Here is a 20,123-nt window from a genome sequence, read left to right as displayed (position 1 = left end):
AAAGAAAAAGAAAGATTCCAAGAGATGGAGATTTCAGGAGCCAGACTGTAAACTAAACCTTCTGCATAAAAGATAAAATGGGGAAGGATAAGACTGGAAGACAGCAAATAGTATAGTTTGGTTGGTGTCTTCAAATAATGATTAGAAAAATATATTGGATCCTGGTTGAAGAAGGTCTTGAATACTAACATAAGTAAGACTATATGTCACAGAGAAGATGCATCTCTGATTTGGTAGAAGTAGTTTTCTCATTTTATCTTCCTTAAAGTATAGGTCCGGTCCAAAAGACAAGTATATTAATATAGAATCCAAACAATAATGTCTTAGTTATGTAGCCCCTTAAGGTATGCAAAAAACTTCCCTCACAAAAAATCTCTGAAATAGGAAGAATAAAAAAAAGATTTTCTCCATTTTCTAGTTACAGAAATGGAGCTTAAGATATTATGACATACATGGTTAATAGAAGTGAGGAAAAGAATCAGAGGGGCAATTAGGTGCCACAGTGGCTAGAATGCCAGGCCTGGCTGGAGTCAGGAAAACTCATATTTATGAGTTCATATCTGGCCTCAGATACTTAATAGTTGTGTGAATATAGGCAAGGTCACTTAACTCTGCTTGTTTTAGCTTCCTACATCCATAAAATGAGCTAAGAAAGAAAATTGCAAACCATTCCAATATCTTTACCAAGAAAACACCAAAGGAGGTCATGAAGACTTGGATATGACAGAAATGATCAAAAATCAGAGTTGAAAAAAAACCCAATAAAACAACAATCAATCAAAGTATCAATACAGAGGTTTGTTAAGCCAAAGAAGTGACTTGATTAACCTTAAAAATTGTAATATTATTTTGGCAGCAGTTTAGACAATGGATTGAAGGAAGGTTGACTAATCATAAATATTTGTATTTGAACATTGTATGATCTAGGAGAGAGAGAGAGAGGGAAGGGGGAAATAGAGGGAAAGAGATGTGAAATATACCAAGTAATAATAATCTTTATATTGTGTTTCAAGGTTCCTATAGCACTTTATCCATAACAATTCTATTATGTTGACACAATCATCATTATAATCACCATTCTGAAGATCAACCAAGATCAGAGTAGTCAAGCAATATTTCTAATAGTAACTCATGTAGTATGCATCAAAAATCTGATTCCCAATCAGGTCTTCTGGATTCAAATCCAATCTTCTGTCCTCTATCATGTTACCTCTGAGGAAATAGACCTGGCAACTAATTGTATGTGAGGGATGAGGGAGAAGGTTGTACCAATAGCTTCAGAGAAAGTATAGGTATGGGCCTAGGTGGTAAGTGACAATGTAGAAATGCTCATCATCAGACTGACTATCGGGTGATTGATTGTTCAGCCACAAAAACTGTTGGAAGTAATATCTAAAGTCATAAAAGGACCTGAGTTTGCATCAGTGAAGGCTGATCCTACACAGACAAAAACTACAAATGTGTCAAATAAGGGGGAAGGGGCAGATATTTGGAGGAAGGTGAAACCTTTGCATATAATTCATTTGAAATTTTGACAGAGCAACTAGATAGGAAGGTTAAGTAAAGAGACAGAAATGAGAGACTTATAGGTCTAGAATAGAAATAGATTTGGAACAGTCAGAGAGAGACAAAAGAAGATGAGTTTTTTAGGCATTAAGAACAGCAAAAGCAAAGACATGGAGAAATCTGTAGAGAATATTGAAGGGATGTATCCACTTACATGTGATTTTTTTTCTTTTCTTCCTACAAATTGATCTTGCCAATTTTATGTCCTCAGACTGAGCCTGAACATATTCTGACTGATGGCCTTAGCACCCCACATAGGAAAACATAAAATATAGAAGGAAGACAAACTAGGAGGATTTTTCATAATTATCACAGATCATCCCTAAGCTAGAAAATAATTAGTGATGATTTTTATATCAATTTAGTTTTTTATATACATCATACTTGATATTCATAATAATTCTATAAAGCTACCAGGGAAATTTTTGTTACCATATCTATTTTTCTGCTAAAAAAATAGAAGAATTGTGACTTGCCCCAGTTTATATGTGTAATAAGCCAATTATTCAGTCAATTAACCAATACATATTTAATAATAATTTAGTTTGTGTCAGGTATTATGTTAGGCACTGGAGACATAAATATGAAAGTTAAAGAATTACTGGCTTTGAGGAACTTAAAATTTTTACCAGATTAGATGTATTCACAGTTAAATAAATATAGGATATATAGAAAGTATGGAGGAAGGATGTTACTTATAACTTAGCAATCAGGAAAGACTCTTTGAAAAAGTTATAACCTAAATTGAATCTTGAAGAAAACTGGAGTTTCAAAGAGACAAAGGTAAAGAAAGAGAGGGTTCTAAATAAGGGACATATTTCTTATAAAGGAATGGAGCCAAACAACAGAATATTGTATAGGGGACAGGGAGTTGGGCTGAAGCTTAGAAATTAGGAAGATGGGGTGGTATATAATTGCTCTCTAAGAATAGCCTGGATCCAATATATGAAGGATTTTAAATGTGAATCAGAGGGACTTGAATTTTTTCTTATTGATAATAAGGAATGATTGAAAGTTCTTGAGCAGAGAAGTTACATGGCCAGACCTTTAGAAAGATCAATTTGGCAGCTATGTGGAAGATAAATCAAAGAGGAACCAAATTGAGGAGGGTTAAAGAGTAAAGACAATTTCAAGTATGATGTCTAATTTTAAGAGGCAATGAGGTCTTGGACAAAAGCAGAAGTGGTATGAATGGAAGGAAGCAAATGAATGTGAGAGAACCCAGGTATCCTTAGTCCAATGCCCATTTCTAGGACACCTAGCTGCCTGGAGAAGTATAAATAGCCCATGAATACAAATGTCAGCTGACTAAGTCTGTTGCCTAATCAGGACAAGGGTCTGTGTCTCAAAAAAGAAGTTAAGTTTATCCTTCCCCAGAGAAGGCTACCTATCTCCAGAGAGGGAATGAAGATGCTGTTCAGAAAGAGGAATGTTGCCTATGAATTGGGCCACACCATTAACCTTATTCTTGCTAACTCTGTAGCATTAAATAGTAATTAGAAAATCACACATTTGTTTTCCACTTGGGCCCCTGGGCCCCTTGAAATCACCTCATATTTTAGTTCTAATGGGACATGCTAATGGACCCAAGAACTGCAGACCCACCAGATTGCAGAGTTGGAGAACTTTGAGGAGAAAGTCATGACAAGGACATGTTTTTGTTGCAATAACTGACAATTATCCTTACAGAGGTTTTGGAAAACTGTCTTGGAAATGCAACATACCAATCACATTTTGATTATTTAATGGAGAGATATGATCATTCATTTGACAGAACTGTCATCTCTAGAATTGTATATTTATCTGATTTGGGGCACCAAAAACACTGCCAGGAGGAGACACTCATCGTGAAACATAGCATGCTGGTCCAGGAACCTCAACTTTAGCCAGATAGATAGATAAATAAATATAGACAGATCTCTGTCGCTGTCTCTCTGTCTATCTCTCTGCTTCTGTCTGTCTCTGTCTCTCTCTATAAATGTATATATATACATATGTATATATATATATATATTATACACACACAGAGGCATACAGGCACATATAACATACTTATGAATGAATGGAGCACCTATGATTTGTAAAGTATCATACTCTCCTGTTTTCACATTTTCCTTTTAGGGTGAGTTCCTCCAGTATGGGACTTTCTTTGTTCACATTTATTTATCATTCAAAAAAAAAACCTTAAAGCTAATCTTCTCCAGAAAGGCTATCCCAACTATTTCAGTTCATACTAACTTTCTGATCTCCTACAATTTTACTTTAGCATGTATTCCTATCATGCATCCTAACCATATCGTAATTTTAAAAATACATTGCATTATTGGTTATCATATTGTGTGCACAAGTCTTATTTTTTTGACAGCTTGTTATAGTGGAAATATCCCTTAAGGAATCACTCAGAAGTGGGCATCCCAGGTACTGTGGTGAGTGGGAAAAAATTCCTGGACAAAAGACCTTTCATACACATTAGACAAAACACAAAAACTTAATATCAGAAGTTGTTGTTCAGTAGTGCCCAACTCTTCAAGATTGTATTTGGATTCTCTTGGAAAGACAAAGGAGTGGTTTGCCATTTCCTGCTCCAGATAATTTTTCAGATGAGGAAACTGAATTAAACAAGGTTAAGTGACTTGGCCAGGGTCACACAGCTAGGAAGTATCTGAGAGCACATTTGAACTCAGGAATATAGATTTTCCTGACTCTAGTCAGGTGTCAGAAGACTTGGGGTTCAAACCTGAATCTGCTGTAGGCTAAATCTGTAACTTTGGGAAAGTAACTTTATTATTCTAAGTTTAATTTTCTTCTTTATAAAATGTTGATAAGAATGTTTTCTTGATCAATATCACAGGAGCATTGTGTAAATTAAATAAGAAGATGCAGTACAGTACTCTGTATGCTTTAAAGCTATCTCAACAATTACAGCAACAAGATAAATATAGATTTAGGTATTAAAATGGAAATGGAAATGATGTAATGATAATGGTGGTGACCCAATGGTGATAGCAATGATGGTGAAGATAGTGAGCAGGCAATCATGGGCTCAAAGATTTAGAGCTACAAAGGATCTTAGAGATTATCCTGTTCAAGCCTTTTATTTTTACAGATGAAGAAATGGGGCATGTATGTGACATGCCCCAGGATCACACAATTAGTAAGGCATCATTTTGGTTACTAACCCAGTCTCATCTGCTAAGCTCTGTCCTTTTGAAGCTTTTCATGTAAGGATTCCTGAAACATATCCATGCTCGGGTAAGAAGAAAATAATAGACTGAATTCCAGGGGGCATTAGAGATACTGGGGTAGCATCAGTTTGCCACTAATGTGCTATATACGTCTCCATAAATCCCATATTTCTCTTGTCCTTGATTTCTTCCTCTATAATATGAAATCAAGCATATTCACCTAATTATAAGGTTATCTATAGGATCAACTAAGAGAAACATTATGACACTTAGGGCTCCCTGAAGGCAAGTGCCACAGTGTAGCTATCTATATAGTGTTCTAAATTCGTTGAACTTTGAATAAAGGAGTCAGCTGAGTGACTGAATGAATTTCCATTGAGATGTAAAGTGTGTTGGAAAGTTCTCTAAATAGTTAAGTAGTGATTAATAGCAATAAATGAATGTTATTTAAGATGAGCAGGTTTGGTAGGGATGCACAAGTTTTTATTTGCTCATTGGAATAAGGTGAGTAGCTATCAGATGTTCAGTTAGATTGACTGCTTAAGCTGGTTCTCTAAGCCATGAGTTTGTTTGACAAATAGTAGCTCTAGCCCAGTCAGGGTGAAAAAAAAAAGAATATCTGGCAAATGGCAAAAATAATACAGAAGGGTTTTTCTACCTCTTTAGATCTAGTCAAAACAAAATAAAAATTTTGGGAAGGTAGGAGTTCAGATGGGGGTAGGGAGTGGGTTGGGAGGAACTATCATTCATACTTTCATCTTGTTTATCCCCGTTCATAAACTTTCCATATCTCTCTACTTCTTGCAGCATAAACTCATTACTTTTCTTTTTGACTTTGACTTTTTGTTCTTGAAAGGTGCTTTCCAATTTTGACCTATTAATCTTGATTTCCAATTTTTCATCTCGGAAAAATACTTCCTAATTTAATCTCACCCACTTATCCAGTTGTATCTACTTCCCTTTCTATTCTACATGACACACTAGACTAATTATTATTAAATATATTTTACATTGCTTACAGCTGAAATGTACTCCTTCACTTACTTATATTTTAACCATTCTTCAGAGTCTAGCTCAAATCCTTCATCTTTTGTGATGACTTTCCTGAATACTCCCGTTCTCCAAAGTCATAATCACCTCTAAGTCACTTAGCCAACAATTAAGTAAAAACTATCTGGCTATACTACTTGTATTATTATTTTTTCATCCTTTTATCATATATTTATGTCATCTTCCTTAAATCATAAGCAACTAGAGAGTAGAGTCAATGTATCATTACTCTGTACCCAGCCCCTACCCCAGCAACTAACAAAGGGATTAGAATATATACCACTAAAGAAATAAGCTAAAGCAAGAAGGGGGCCAAGCTACTTTGAATAACCTAATGTCTTACGAAATTTCTTTTATTCCTCTCTAACCTCTTAGAGGTATTAGTAGGCAAATGACACAGGGTCCATTTCTTTTCCCCCCATTTTAGATAGAAAAACATCTTGAAAGAGACCTATATTATTTTTTTTCCATTTCATTATTAGGGTTTTAGGGTATCCACTCCCTTACTTTTGTTAGGTAAGGGCTAGTCTAGATGCTAAAATCATCATTTTAGAACTATAAGGGACCTTGCAGATTATCTATTCCACCCTCTGATGGTTTAGATGAGAAAAATGAGTTCTCTAAAGGTTAAGTGATTTACCCAAAGTTTCATAGTGGCAGAAACAGGATTATGAACTCAAATGCTCAGTATTAAAACTATTCCTCTTTTTACTGTACTTCCTTCAAAGATTTGGTGATATCTTCTGTCTATGATTATATGATTTTTATATTCTTAATTGACCAATAATTCAGCAATCCTGGGGTCTACCCTTTTACCATCTGCCTCCCTCTCCCTTCCTCATTGTTCAACTTGTAATATGGTTTATTATCTCCTTATTCTTGGATTTTATTGGCCAGATACTGATTTCTCTCCTCTATATAGCACCACAAAATCTGGCTTTATTAGAGAGCCAACAAAGAAAAATAGTAGATCTAGTCAGGGGAAATTGCTAAGTGATGGTCTTTTCTTTGATATGTTTTTTTTTTAAAAATAACAATCATTATTTTTTTTTTAAATAGGAGATTGATTGACTTCACCTCTTTTCCTCCCCCATGGTCCCACTTCTTTATGTTTATTCAGGCTTTACTAGGCACATTTGGACATTCAAAATTTGTTAGTATTTCCAAAGAAGAAAGAATCTACAACCTGAAGGCTATTATTATCTCCCCCACCAGCCTGCAATGGTTGCTGGAATCCACCATTAGGGTTATTCATTTGGATTAAGACATATTTCCAGGAGGCCCCTATTACAATACAAATAAATGTTATGTCTGGATCTCTCAAACATGCCCTGAAGTTGATGGTGCAAAGTTTCAGACAGTTGCCATATCCCAGGGATGCAGCCAATGCTGTCCCAGAATGACTTTATCATCACAGACTCACCTGTACAGGCAGACTTATTTCTCCTCTACCTCTTCTTCTTTCTTCCCCCTCATCCCTCTCTACAACTGGAAAGGAACCAGCATAGATATAGTATTCGGATGCTGAATACAAAAGGCAAAACAAGGAAGAAAGACTGGGAAATAGTACAAGTTAAGGCATCAAGAGAGACTAAAGGAAATCCTTTCCACCCCTGGAAAGTTACCAAAACCTGAATCACTTTCTTTGAGGGGTGGAGTAAAATTAAAACTCCACAACAGTAGGTCTAATTACTGGGAACAAATATCATTTCTCTCTATCTCTGCCTCTCATTGTTTCTGTCTCTATTTGTCTTATTTGTCTGTCTATCTGTCTCTATCTTTCTGTCTCTTTGTTTCTGCCTCAGCTTTTTCTGGCCATAGTGCTAATTAAATTAGTCCCCTGTCCTTGGGGGAATTAAAGTGATAGACCCTTGTACCCTAATTTTGCAGATAACAGGTCTGAGTTGTAGGAGATCTTTCTTCTCTTTGAAATATATGACTCACATTACATGTTTCTATATTTAGAAATGAGATTCTTAAAGTGAGGGATCTCTAGATCGTTTTCTTCCAAAATCTACCAAATGCCTGAATACCTATGCTACTGTAGGTATTAATTATATTTGAAAGAGAATAAACAACTAACATGTATGTTCTATTTTTATCTCCATCCTAATTTCCTATTTAAAAGGCCCTAATCCTCAACTGGCATCTAAATAAACCAGACTACCCCTGTGGTGCCACTGTTTAGTGCAGGGGTTCATTTGTGATAAATCCCTTTGATAGTCTAATAAGTCCTATAGAATTCAGAATACTTTTAAAAATATATAACATAAATTAGGATTCCAAAGGAACCCAATTATCTTCAAGTACTATTGAAATACTTCAATAGCATTCAATGTAAAGAAATTATCAAAATAGGTATTAAAAAAACAAGTTCACAGATATCAGGTTAGATAACTTAGGAAAGAGTTTTAGATTAGCAATTTGAGTAGTCATGGGCTTATATTTTGAGTCAAAGAAAAATATTAATATTAATATTATATTCTATGTTTAGACACCATTTCTTTATTTTTTTAATTTAACGTTTTGAGTTCCAAATTCTAGCTTTCCCTCCATCCAAAACTTCCCCTATCCCTAAGATAGCAAGTATGGGTTATACATGTGCAATTATGTGAAACATTTCCATATTAGTCATTTTGGATAAGAAGACTTGATTAAAAGAAAAAAGAAAAGAAAGAAAGTGAAAAATAGCATGCTTCAGTCTGTATTCAATTAATATCAGTTCCTTCTTTGGGGGTAGATAGTGTACTTCATCATTAGTCCTTTGGTTATTGTCTTGGATCATTATATTGCTGAGAATAGCTAAGTCATTCACAATTCTTCATTGAATAATATTGCTGTTACTGTGCACAATGTCCTGGTTCTGTTCACTTTACTATTTAGACACCATTCTGCTAGAATATTTAATTGATCCTTAATCCAAGGATTTCTGATTTGGAGAGGGAACTGTTAAACTGGCTTAGTCTCCTTTGCCCTCTCACATTACTCTCTGCTCCAAGAAAACTGGGCTAACTTTATAGATATCTTGGATTGAACTGCAAGATATCTAAGGTTCTTTGCAGTTTCAACATTCTGTGAAATTAATTACTAAAGATAAGAGAAAGATATTTCTTTACTAAGAAATTGCTCTTTTAGAAAAAATACAAGTAAATGGTGTTAGTTTTCTTCTTTTAGCACATACCTCAAAGAAATGTCTCCCATAGACCTGATAATACCTACCAAATTGGCAGGCATAGATTCTAGGAGGAAATTATGGAATCATAAAAGTTTAAGATTATAGAGGACCTTAGATATCATATAATCCACCTTCTTTATTTTGCAGATCAGGAAAATGAATCTCAAAGAAATAAAGTGCATTTGCTTAAATTTTACAAAGCCTCAATTAGATTGCAGGGTTCCTGACATAGTCCAGTACATTTTATTCCGGGTCATACTTTCTCCTTAACCAGTTTCTATAGGGTTGGACTTATAAAACCCTATGAAGTGATGGTAAATAACATGACAAGTAATTATAATTTTTAACAAATTGCCCACTGACACTAATAAAATGATGGCCCTGTTTGACAGTAACCCGATATCTTGAACAGCTAAGAGTAAATAAATAAATGAACCAGGAATGCCTTTCATCAGACCTGAAACTTTCTGTTGATGCCCATTTAACTCACTAATTCTGTTTGGCTGTTGATCTGACACCATCACCATAATACAATATGAAGTGCTAATTACGGTCCAACCTGATGATACAATTTACCGGGTGAGAAAAGGTTTCCTCTCCTTATTGGAAGCTGCTTGCTCTAAAATTTGATCAGCATTCACTGTGATAGGAGAGGAAATCACATTGCCACATTGGCCTTCAGCCCTAACTAATGGAAAGAGCAGTTCATTCTCAATCCATGTTATTTTTCAGATAATTCAGCACATCACTGGCTACTTAAGAGTTTCTCTTGGTAATCTAAGAAGACAAAACAAATCTGAGATTCGGTATCCTTTCAAATAGGCAGCTTGACGGCTAGGATGATGAATAATCAGAACCAAGGACTTTCACTTTTCTCTTTGTGCTCTGAATTCATTTGTGCATATGGAAGCTGGGGAACATATTTCCAGGGCCTTGAATGAAATGAAATGGTCAGTTTCAATATTCTCCCTTGCTCCAGATTTCCTGCACATCCAGCCATTATCCTCAAGAGACTGTCTCAGGGGAATGGTTTTGAATCTCAGAAGCCAAGGGACATCAGTGCCCCTCTCTCCAAGCAAAGCAGTGTGTGAACGGTCCATAGTAGTGCTTGGTCAGCTTCCCCTGAATGCCCATGATGAAAGGCTATGTTTGATGGTTGTTGAAGATGGATATTATCTGAATAAACATATATGATATTGTGACATTTGTGCTACATCCCAGAAAACAGGTATGTATTCAGGCAGTTGAGATGGAGGCAACATTGTGTTCTCATTGTATACAAAACAATGCAATTAAAGGCAATGAAAAGCAGGACAAAGTAAAACAACAGATATTGGAGGTCCCCTTGCATACAGAGCACCAAGCTAACCAACTGGGGAGAGATTAAGTTTAAGTAGGACAGGTCCTTGAACACAAAGAGATTTTAGTCCAGTTGGGGACAAGACAGCTAGGAGAAACGGTGAATAAAATGCTGCATAGACCTACAATCAGAAAAGCTCATTTTTGTGAGTTCAATTCTGTTCTCAGACACATTTGCTATGTGACTCTGGGCAAGTCACTTAACCTTGTTTTCTTCAATTCTGCATGTGTAAAATGAGCTGGAGAAGGAAATGGCAAACCACTCCAGTATTTTTGCCAAGAAAATCCCAAGTGAGGTCACAAAGAATCAGACACAATTAAAAACCACCAAACAACAAAGATAGGGTAGAAGACAGACATATTTATCACATGGATTTCTGGGGGAGGAGAGTATAAATAAATAACCAATAAAATGCCTCAAAGTGATTAGTCAGGGAAGGACTATTTGTCATAACATTACCAACAACTTTTAGCAAGTACTAGGGCATAGGAATTCAAAAGTCTCATACAGGGTTTGAGGAAGAGGAAATTCTTTTGAGTTTGATAGCTTAAGTGGAAGACAAAAGTATATCTAGTAACTGTTAAATCAAGGAAAGACCAGAGAAGACCCCTATCTTACCTGTTCTACTCTCATTTACAGATAAGAAGCAGAGTTTCATACAGTTATTAGCTTTCTGGCACAATGGGAAAAGTCCCAGATTTGGAGTCAGGAATCCAATAATTTGATTCCTGATCTCCAAACTCATGAGCTGTGTGACTCTTGTTCAAAATGAAGAATAAAAATATTGTCACTGTCTATTTTAGAGTTGTTACAAGAAAAACAAATGTACTTTATAAAACTTAAGCATTAATCTGAATATGAATAGTTATTATTATTCACTCTAGTTTTGTTGATTGGATTGAACTGGAATTGTGTTACTTTGGTTTGTTAATTAATGCCTTCTAACTTTGCCATTTTGCTTATGTTTGTAAATTGTTCCCTTTCTTGTAAACAATAAAACCTGTTAATCCCCTTTGTTGCATTGGGGCTAAAAAAAAAAAAAAAGACAACTGTGTGAATGTGTAAATCGGATGTAGGGTAGCAAACGCCGAGGTCATTTGGAAGGCAGATATCATTAGGGACTATTGAAGTAGGTGGCAAAACTAAGGTTGCTTTAGACTTCTCTGTCAGCAAGAATTTGGTCAGTACTGCACTGTAAAAATAATTCACATTTCTATAGCTCTTTGTCTGCAAAGCACTTTCTTACAATATCCTTCGGAGTTATATATTGCACGCATTCTTACCTTCACTTTGAAGATGAGGAAACAAAGGCTCATGAAGGTGAAACTATTTGACTGATGTTTGGTTTGTCAGTGCTAGACTTGGAATTAAGACTTGGGTTTTTCATTATCAAGTTCAGGATACTTTAAATTATATTCTTTTCTGTAATAGAAGGAACCTGGATGAGCCCTCCAGTAAAATGCAGGTTTGTGATTTTCACAATTCTTCTTTTTCTAAATTCTATATATTGCTCTCTAGGACAGCTTAAATTTGGATTAGCTTCTCTGTAGTAAGTGAAGAGGGTTCAGATGGCCATACAAAACTTTTCTTCATGAATCCACAAACTTTCACCCATATCTCTTCCAGTGTCCATATCAAGTTCTTAAGAAGTTTTCTATATCAAGATTAATCTCCCACAAGTATAAATGAGTTACATTTTCCCCCTTGATCCTAACTTAGAAGAAAAGTCTTTTTATTCATATTCTAGCAAGTGTTTCCATAAGCACTGGCTTCTTAGCCAGACCAAGTAGCCCTTTCCTTTTCCTTATCTAATTCTTTTTCACCTTAGTTCTAGAAGAGATGCTTTCTAGTGAGGTTAGAGCCTGCTGGCATGAGTATGGGCCCAGGCACTGGTGACAGGAGAAGCTAGCTGGTCCTTCTGATGCCTCTGCTTATGCACCACCTGCTCCTAGAATGAGCCCTCTGTCTCCCAGGCTATCAATCTCCTTTCGAATTTCAGTAGCACTAAATTTACCTAAATCCATATTCCTGGAGGTCATAAAATGCAGCCACGAGAGAAGAAAGGAAAAGAAATTTTTGAGGGCACAAGCCTCTTAAAAAGTTCACTTTAATGGTGTCCAATGAATGAAATATTGAACAGCAGGTATATTATTTTTAAAAGGGACATAAAACAATAGTGTGGCACTGTCTGGTTATATTACAGTATCTATCTTCTCATGTATCAGCAAAAAGTAAGGCTGAAGTAGGCCTAATTATCATATTTACAGTGGTACAGGTAGTAAAACAGTTATGTTTTGCATTGCTCAGGATGTTCAGAGCTGAAATAGATAAACTATGTAGGAGACTAGTAATAGGTAATTATTCTCTACTTACATATTCAGACTCATAATTCTAAATTAAGGTAAGTGGAAAAAGCTTATAAAATATTCAGAGCTCCTTTATCTTTCCTCCTCCCTCTTATTAGAAACTGTGCATGAATTTGCATAGAATAAACTGAGCTCATAAATCAAAGCAGAAACTGCAGGAATGCTCTTTGTAAGTTATAATTTAAGGTTAACTGTAGCACATTTTGCTTACTGTATTATTAATGACTTTCGTTCACTCATGACAAGATTACATATTAAAAATTGTTGGTAGACAAAACTCAGTTCATAATCAATTTGCTTCTTAATGTGAGCAATCGGCGTGCATTCCTGCGGCGCGGGCAGGTTTAGCGAGGATAATGGAAGGAGTGTCTGTGGAAGGAAGGGGCTCCCGCGGTTGGGCTCTAGTGGGGGGCGTGATTGACAGCGAACTCCAAACGGGAATTAAGTGAATAGTGAAGGGCAAACAGCCGAAAGCTCCAGCCTTTTGCCTGCTTCCCCGGGTCCCTAAGCTTTCTCCGCCCTTAAAGCGTTCCATCCCTTTGTTGATCCTCACTTCTATTTACGCAGCTCCTCTCACTTTTCAAAGTGCTTTCTTCTTTCTTATCTCATCAGCTCTCCCCCCACCCCTCATCATCAAACACATTTGCAAAGTATACATAGTTGCAGTTCTTTTCCCAATAGCAAACAATACGCTTCAACCATATCAATTTATTTTCAATTCAATAAGCATATACCGTTCTTTCCCCTTTTGTTTTCTCCTTCCTTTTCTTCCATAATATGCTTTACTCTAGTATCTCTGCTGACGTTTTTATGCATTAGTGTCTTTCAATATTTCTCTTGCATATGCCCATGTTCATAATTTTGTTTCTTTTCTCTTTTCTAAAAAAAAAAGACTATAAGCTCCCTTTCGTACTCTCCCCCTCTCCTACCCCGCCCGCCCACCCCTTCTCCATGGCTTATCCACTCTTTCATCCCCTTGGCAATCTGACTGTTCATGTATCTTATACATTGGCACACGGGGTCCAGATGTCCTCCGAGATATGTGGGACAGATGTTATTATCCCCATGCACAGAGGAGGAAAAGGATACACACGGATTTTAAGTGGCTTTCTCAAAGTCACACAACTAATTAGTGACAGAACTGAGGAACCGACGCTACTTTCTTTCAAAATATTATTTTGTATAGGTGGTTCTTTTTCTAGTCTCCGTGGTAATAGCCCTTAGAGTACAGGGGTTCCTAAACTTTTTTGTTGTATCGAGTTCCCTTCAACAGTCTGGTGAATCTTACTGAACCCTTCACCAAGCAGTTTTTAAATGTATAAAATAGATGTAGAAAATTACAAAGGAAATCAATTTATTAAAATGCAATTAATATATTTTTCAAGTTTGTAACCCTTGAAATTTAGAATATTGTTAAATAGATTGGTTTGACAGAAAGCACAGTATATCAATAGTCAAGAGATCCCTGTTGACCAAGTATCTAGTTGTATAAACTTGGGTAACTTTCTTAACTTGTTTCCTCTTCTATAAAACAAAGTGATCTGATTAGTTGCCATGGATCTTTAAGGTCCTTTCCAGCACAGAACTATGAGTCTAATCATGTATTGACTTAAACGGGAACCTTCTTCCTAAATGTTTCGAATTTTCCACTTAGTAGAGGTAAAGAAGAGAAATTCTCAGAAGCATTTCTCCTTACTTTTCTGTGACTATGTAGAATAGAATTAGGGATCAGGGCACAAGCAGAAAGGTCAGAAACCATAATTTATCCATTGTCTTCAAAGTGATAGACTAAAAACTTATGAATAAGTATCTTAATACCTTTTTTAGATGAAGTAAATGGGGCTAAAATAATCACATCTTTCACCCCTCCACACCCACATACATATAATATATGTATATATCATGTATATTTGAGGTAGGCAGGAGTTAATTTCAGGTTGAAGCATTGTTATTTCCATAGACAGATTATTCCAAATGTTTAAGACACTAATTTGTGACACTATAAGACATTTTTATTCTTACTGATATCATTAGAATTATAAATACATATTAATTAGAATTAATTCCATTAATAAATGTTTTGAGAATTTTTAAAACCTCTTGAATTAACAATACATTATAGAGTATCAGTTTATCTGAGTTAGGAATCACCTTCATTTTATATGAAAGGAAATTGGTTCTTAATAGGTTAAATGAATTGCTCAAAGTCACATAAGAAATAAACATCAGCTGGGGGATTTGAACTAGATACCTTACCCTCCTCCATTCTTACTCTTACCCCACCTACACAGATATCACAAGAAAGACATAGAGCAACCTTTCTCTTCCTGGGAACAATCATTCCTTGTTTGACTCCAGTTTCCAGGGGATGGCTCACCACCCTTCTTCACCTCACACATCTGCTCCTGATGAGAGATTTCAGAGCTATTCTGTAGCAAAGAATACAAAGCCAGAACAGGCTACAAGATGAGAGGGAGTGAAGTAATGGGCTTGAAGGGGTTGGAGTAGAAAGGGAAGAGAAGAGAAAAACACAATCTGGGGTGAGACAGCACAAAGACTTGAAAAGAAAGGTGACGAAAATTCAGATGTGAAAAATTCAGGAATTAATTAAACTTAAATTAAATAAGGAGAAAGAGGAAATTAAAAGTCTCAAGGGACTAGCCAAGCCTGTCACAGATATTACAAAAGGGTCTGCAATGCCTGAATTTTTAGCTATTTCTCTTTGCATACTTCTTTCATCAGAGAGGCAGCTTGCATATTTTTGCAATATTCTGATATTTTAATCAATACATTCATTCCTTCAGCAAATACTTGGGGATGAGGGTTTCTGGTTAATTAGATATTTGGGGTAGCCAAAAGGTAACCCACAAACCTGTTCTATTTACTTTCTTCTTGATGGAAATTTTGTTCAAATTCCCTGGTTTTCTCCCTTTTTCAGTCCTACCTGGTGACCATAATGGATTACTTCTTTGCCAAGTCACAGTCCTTTGGTGTTGTGCATTATTTCTTTGTATTCTGGACTATAAATCAAACTGGAGAGGTTGGAAGATTGGGCTTAGTTTAGGACATGTTCCAGAACCAGAACTTGGACTTTTAAATAAATCCAGTGATTTTTTTTTCTTTCAAATGAGAAAGGGCATTTGTTATTCTTTTCTCGGAGCTGTATACAGCTGTATATACTGCATACATACTGAACACAACCCTATATACCGGAGGAAAACATAAATTTTGGTCATTAAATGCTTTTGTTAATCGGGTTCCAATTAAATAAGACTTTATTGTATAATTACCCACATACATTGCTTTTATGTTGATAGTGTTGCAGCATAAAGATCATAGGATTCAGACCAATTTCTTTGTCTATATAATGGGAAAAGGGAGACCTTAATGGACTTTGAAGTACCATTTCAGTTTAAGAATAGGAGAGGATAAGATAGGATTGGAGAGGATGTGATCTATAAAATGTGTGTTCTTATGTTTATATTACCTACTTCACAAAATTGTTTTGAGTGAAGACTTTTATAAACAATTATGAACTAATTGTGAATGATTATCTTTCTTACAGGGCTGTGATGATGTGGCTAAAGTGTTTTATAAATCTTAAAACTATATATAAAGTCAGGTATTATTATTCTAAAATTGAAATTACAAAACAGCTAGCCATAGTAATTAATCATAGATCAATATTTATTGAGAACCTACTATACATGACACTTTCCTCTTTACTATGGAAAATAAGTTATATAGTCTCAGCCTTCCAATTTCTTATGATCTATAACCTATAGCTAGGACATATGAATGTGAAAAGATAATAACCAGAAAAGACAAGGACTAGAAACTAACAATGAAAGTTTCAAGGAGAGATACTTAGGAAGTTGTTGCTGTTGTTCCTTATATTCTGACTAATAATTAAACAAAAGTGGCACAATTTGACTCATCAGGTAGTGACATCCTCAATTCTGGAGGTTTTTAAGAAATGATTACATACTTAAGATATTGTAGGGAAGATTTTTTTTTTTGTTCAGGTGCAGGTTCAATGGAATAATTTCTGAAGTCCTTTCCCAAATAGATTCTGTAAATAAATAAGTAACAATTCAATTAAAAAACATAAGAAATAGCTTTTTCAGGATATAAACAGGTAAATACTAAATAGAATGGACAACAGCTGTAAAGAATTTTAAAGGCAGAAGAGATCAATGTGTGTTGATGTGATCAGGGAAGGATGGGTACTGGGAAGGACAATAAGACTTACACAAATAAGAAACATGAAAGACTACTACGTATAGAAAGAGCAGATGATCACAGGATTTCAAGTCACAGAAACTGAGCACCTCCTCCTCCCCAAAACAAAACAAAACAAAAACCCAAACTACTGTTTTTTACTTTACATTTGTCTTTACCTGTCTGTGTATGATACCTCCTCCACATCTAGGGTTGTATTAGGATAGCCCCCATTTATATCTCCTCTTGGAATCTGTTGTGCCCATGGAACCCACATCTTTAGAGGCTGGAATTAAGCAAGCAAGGATTGTTTACTGGCTAGTGGCCTGACTTCAGTGATGAGAAAGCCAGGGGCCAGAGTTTGTCTCTCTCTCCCCAGGTCTCTAATGATGCTAGAGACCCTATACTCCCTGCATGGCAAGATGGGGATTTGCCCAGTTTCAGCCCCCAAAGCCTCATCAGTCTTTCCAGAGGCTCCATTGCAGCAATTACAATCTAAATCCAGAGTCAATTACTCACTGTGTGAATCGCCCCCAAAAGATTGCTTTTCCTTTTCCATTAGTATCGCACATAATTGCACTCTGTGTGGTTCCTGGACTCTCATTCCAGACTTGAATGTCCAAGAGGATCCAGATGGACTATTAAGTCCCTTCACCTCCCATCTCTGACCTCACCAATGTCTTCAATGAGCTTCCTTTACTATTTTCTCCAACTATTCATTATGTAGTTCCTTATGAGGGGGAGACCTTGATATTTTTCCTGTGCTGATTATTCCAGAAACTCTCTCTTTTCTACCTTCCTAATCCCCTTTCCCTAATATATGTCCTTATTGAATTAGTGTATTTCAGCATTCTTTTAGCTTTGACAGTTATAGTCATATCATTTAAAGGGCCCTTATCCCTGTCCTTTCAGAACTCTCCATGTCATTTGGATAGTGGGGGTGTTGCCTGATTGCACAGGATATCCCATCTGGACTTGTCTTACCAGCCCAATGTTACAAGCTAATGTGACGTTTCTCCTTTCATTGATCCCCAGTATTATAAGATACTTGCATCGGATATCACTTCTCCAGGGCCCTTCTAAATTTAATATCAAAATTTTAGCCTTCTATTCTATAAGATTCCATGACTCATTTTCAAATAGCACATTTGTATTTTTACTGTGAGTTCCTGGAGCTCACATAATGCATTGCAAAAATAAGTCCCTTGAGTGGGACCTTTTTCTGCACATTGACAGGACAGTTCAGGAAATAAGTCAGATAAAAGCAATTTTACAATAACCCCTAAATCTCACTTGTAGGTGGTTACCTACTCTGCCTACTATGGGGTTGGACTTTGGGAAATGGATTATTTCTTGTGGCTGGAGGACTATGAATTGTGGAAAATTGGAAGAAAATGGGATCTCAGAAGTCATCTAGTCTAACCTGTTATTGAGTAGAATTCTCTCTAACATATCTCAAATAAGTAATCATTTGTTGTTTGTCCTTCATTCTTAAAGAGGACCATGATATCAGGAAGATGATGTCATGACATGCAGATGAATTGGAATTAAGCCAGGGAGGGCTGTGCAAAATCAGCAACCTCAATTTTTCTCTGTAGTCATCTGGATCCAGTGGGAAGACATAATCAGGACAAATGGAGATGGCCTTGAATGTAGTGGGAGGCCTTGACTTTTTTAAGCTAAGGTCTTTAACCGGTCTCAGTTTGACTGAGATGTAATAAATGAGGTAGAGAATTACTTCTTTTACCTAGCCTTATACACACACACACACACACACACACATGCACACCTATATATATATGTGTGTGTGTGTGTGTGTGTGTGTGTGTGTGTATATATATATATATATATATATATATATATATATATATATCAATGTGGGAGGGGAAGACCTTCAGGGTTTCTGTCCAAAACAGAAAAAAAATTACCATTTACATTCATTCTGAGCCAGTAAGTGCCCAAACATTGACTAAATGGGGCTTGATCTATTGTTGGTCAATAAATGAAAGTCAGAGTGATTTGGGTTTATGGCATCCTCTTAGCATTTAAACCCCAAGATTTAGTCTCTGCTTACAAAGACCTCACAGAGAACTCATTATTCCCCAAACCTGCCAAATCTACTTTTTGATAGTTTTGATGTTTAGGAAGATTCTTTATAATCTTGAGTCATAGTCTGCTGCCCTACAAGAAACAAAATGCACTAGGATTGTTTCCCCATTTATACTATTGTTCAGACCAAAGTTTGCATTAGTCAAATGAACAGCTGCTATTTTTTCCCCTTGCAGATTTACCCAGGATCAAAATTTGGGTGTTATTTCACTAATCTTGCAGGATTTGATTTTTGTCATACACGTACAAAGTGTGATTATAAGGTAATTTAATTATACACTTTCTATTTAATGCAAGGGATAGTCATCTGGTGCTATATATGATTCTAATTGTTAATGGAATCTCCATTTTGTTGGAAAATCAGAACATAAATGTACATTTTAAAGATAACTAACAAGAAGATATTCATAATTTGTAAAGGAATCATAGGAAAAATACTAGGATGCAATGTCATATGAGAAACCATCCAAAGAACATGCAATATCTCAACCGTGGATACCTCCAAAAGCTTATTCCTAATGATATTGAATATAGATAATCCATACAAAAATATTGTTTTATTTTTTTCTTTAGCAAAAGTCATTTAACAGCAGGAAAATCTGAAATATTTTGTGCAGTGTGAACAACATATCATATACAAGTAAACAAAGACTTGGAATTTAAAGAGGGGAAAATGAGAGTCATAATGGAGATGAGACCATTTTAGCAATCAAATAGGAAAAAGAATAGTAGAAGGAAAAATAAGATTGTTGCAAATGAAAAAAGTAATCTAATCTCAAGAGAATGAGAACCAAGAGAGACCATAAAGGTTTCTAACCCAACCTTCTCTGGAAGAAAAAGAGTCTCAGAATTGAAGAGATTTTCCTAGGATCACATAAGTCATCAGGTATTGAGATGTAAATCTGAAGTGAGGTCCTCTGCCAGTCAACACCAGGATTCTTTTTTCTTCTCTATTTCCTAGACCAACCCTGAATCCACAATAGGGTGTCTATGGGATACAGTGAAATTGAGCCTAGTTCCTAATACTTGAGAGATAGGAAAACTTTATTTCAATCTTTTCAAGGAGAGCTAAATGATTTAGCTCTTCTCTC

This window comes from Sarcophilus harrisii, chromosome 1 (genome assembly GCF_902635505.1).
Source record: "Sarcophilus harrisii chromosome 1, mSarHar1.11, whole genome shotgun sequence".
Lineage (NCBI taxonomy): Eukaryota > Metazoa > Chordata > Mammalia > Dasyuromorphia > Dasyuridae > Sarcophilus > Sarcophilus harrisii.
This window is presented reverse-complemented; position numbering follows the sequence as displayed.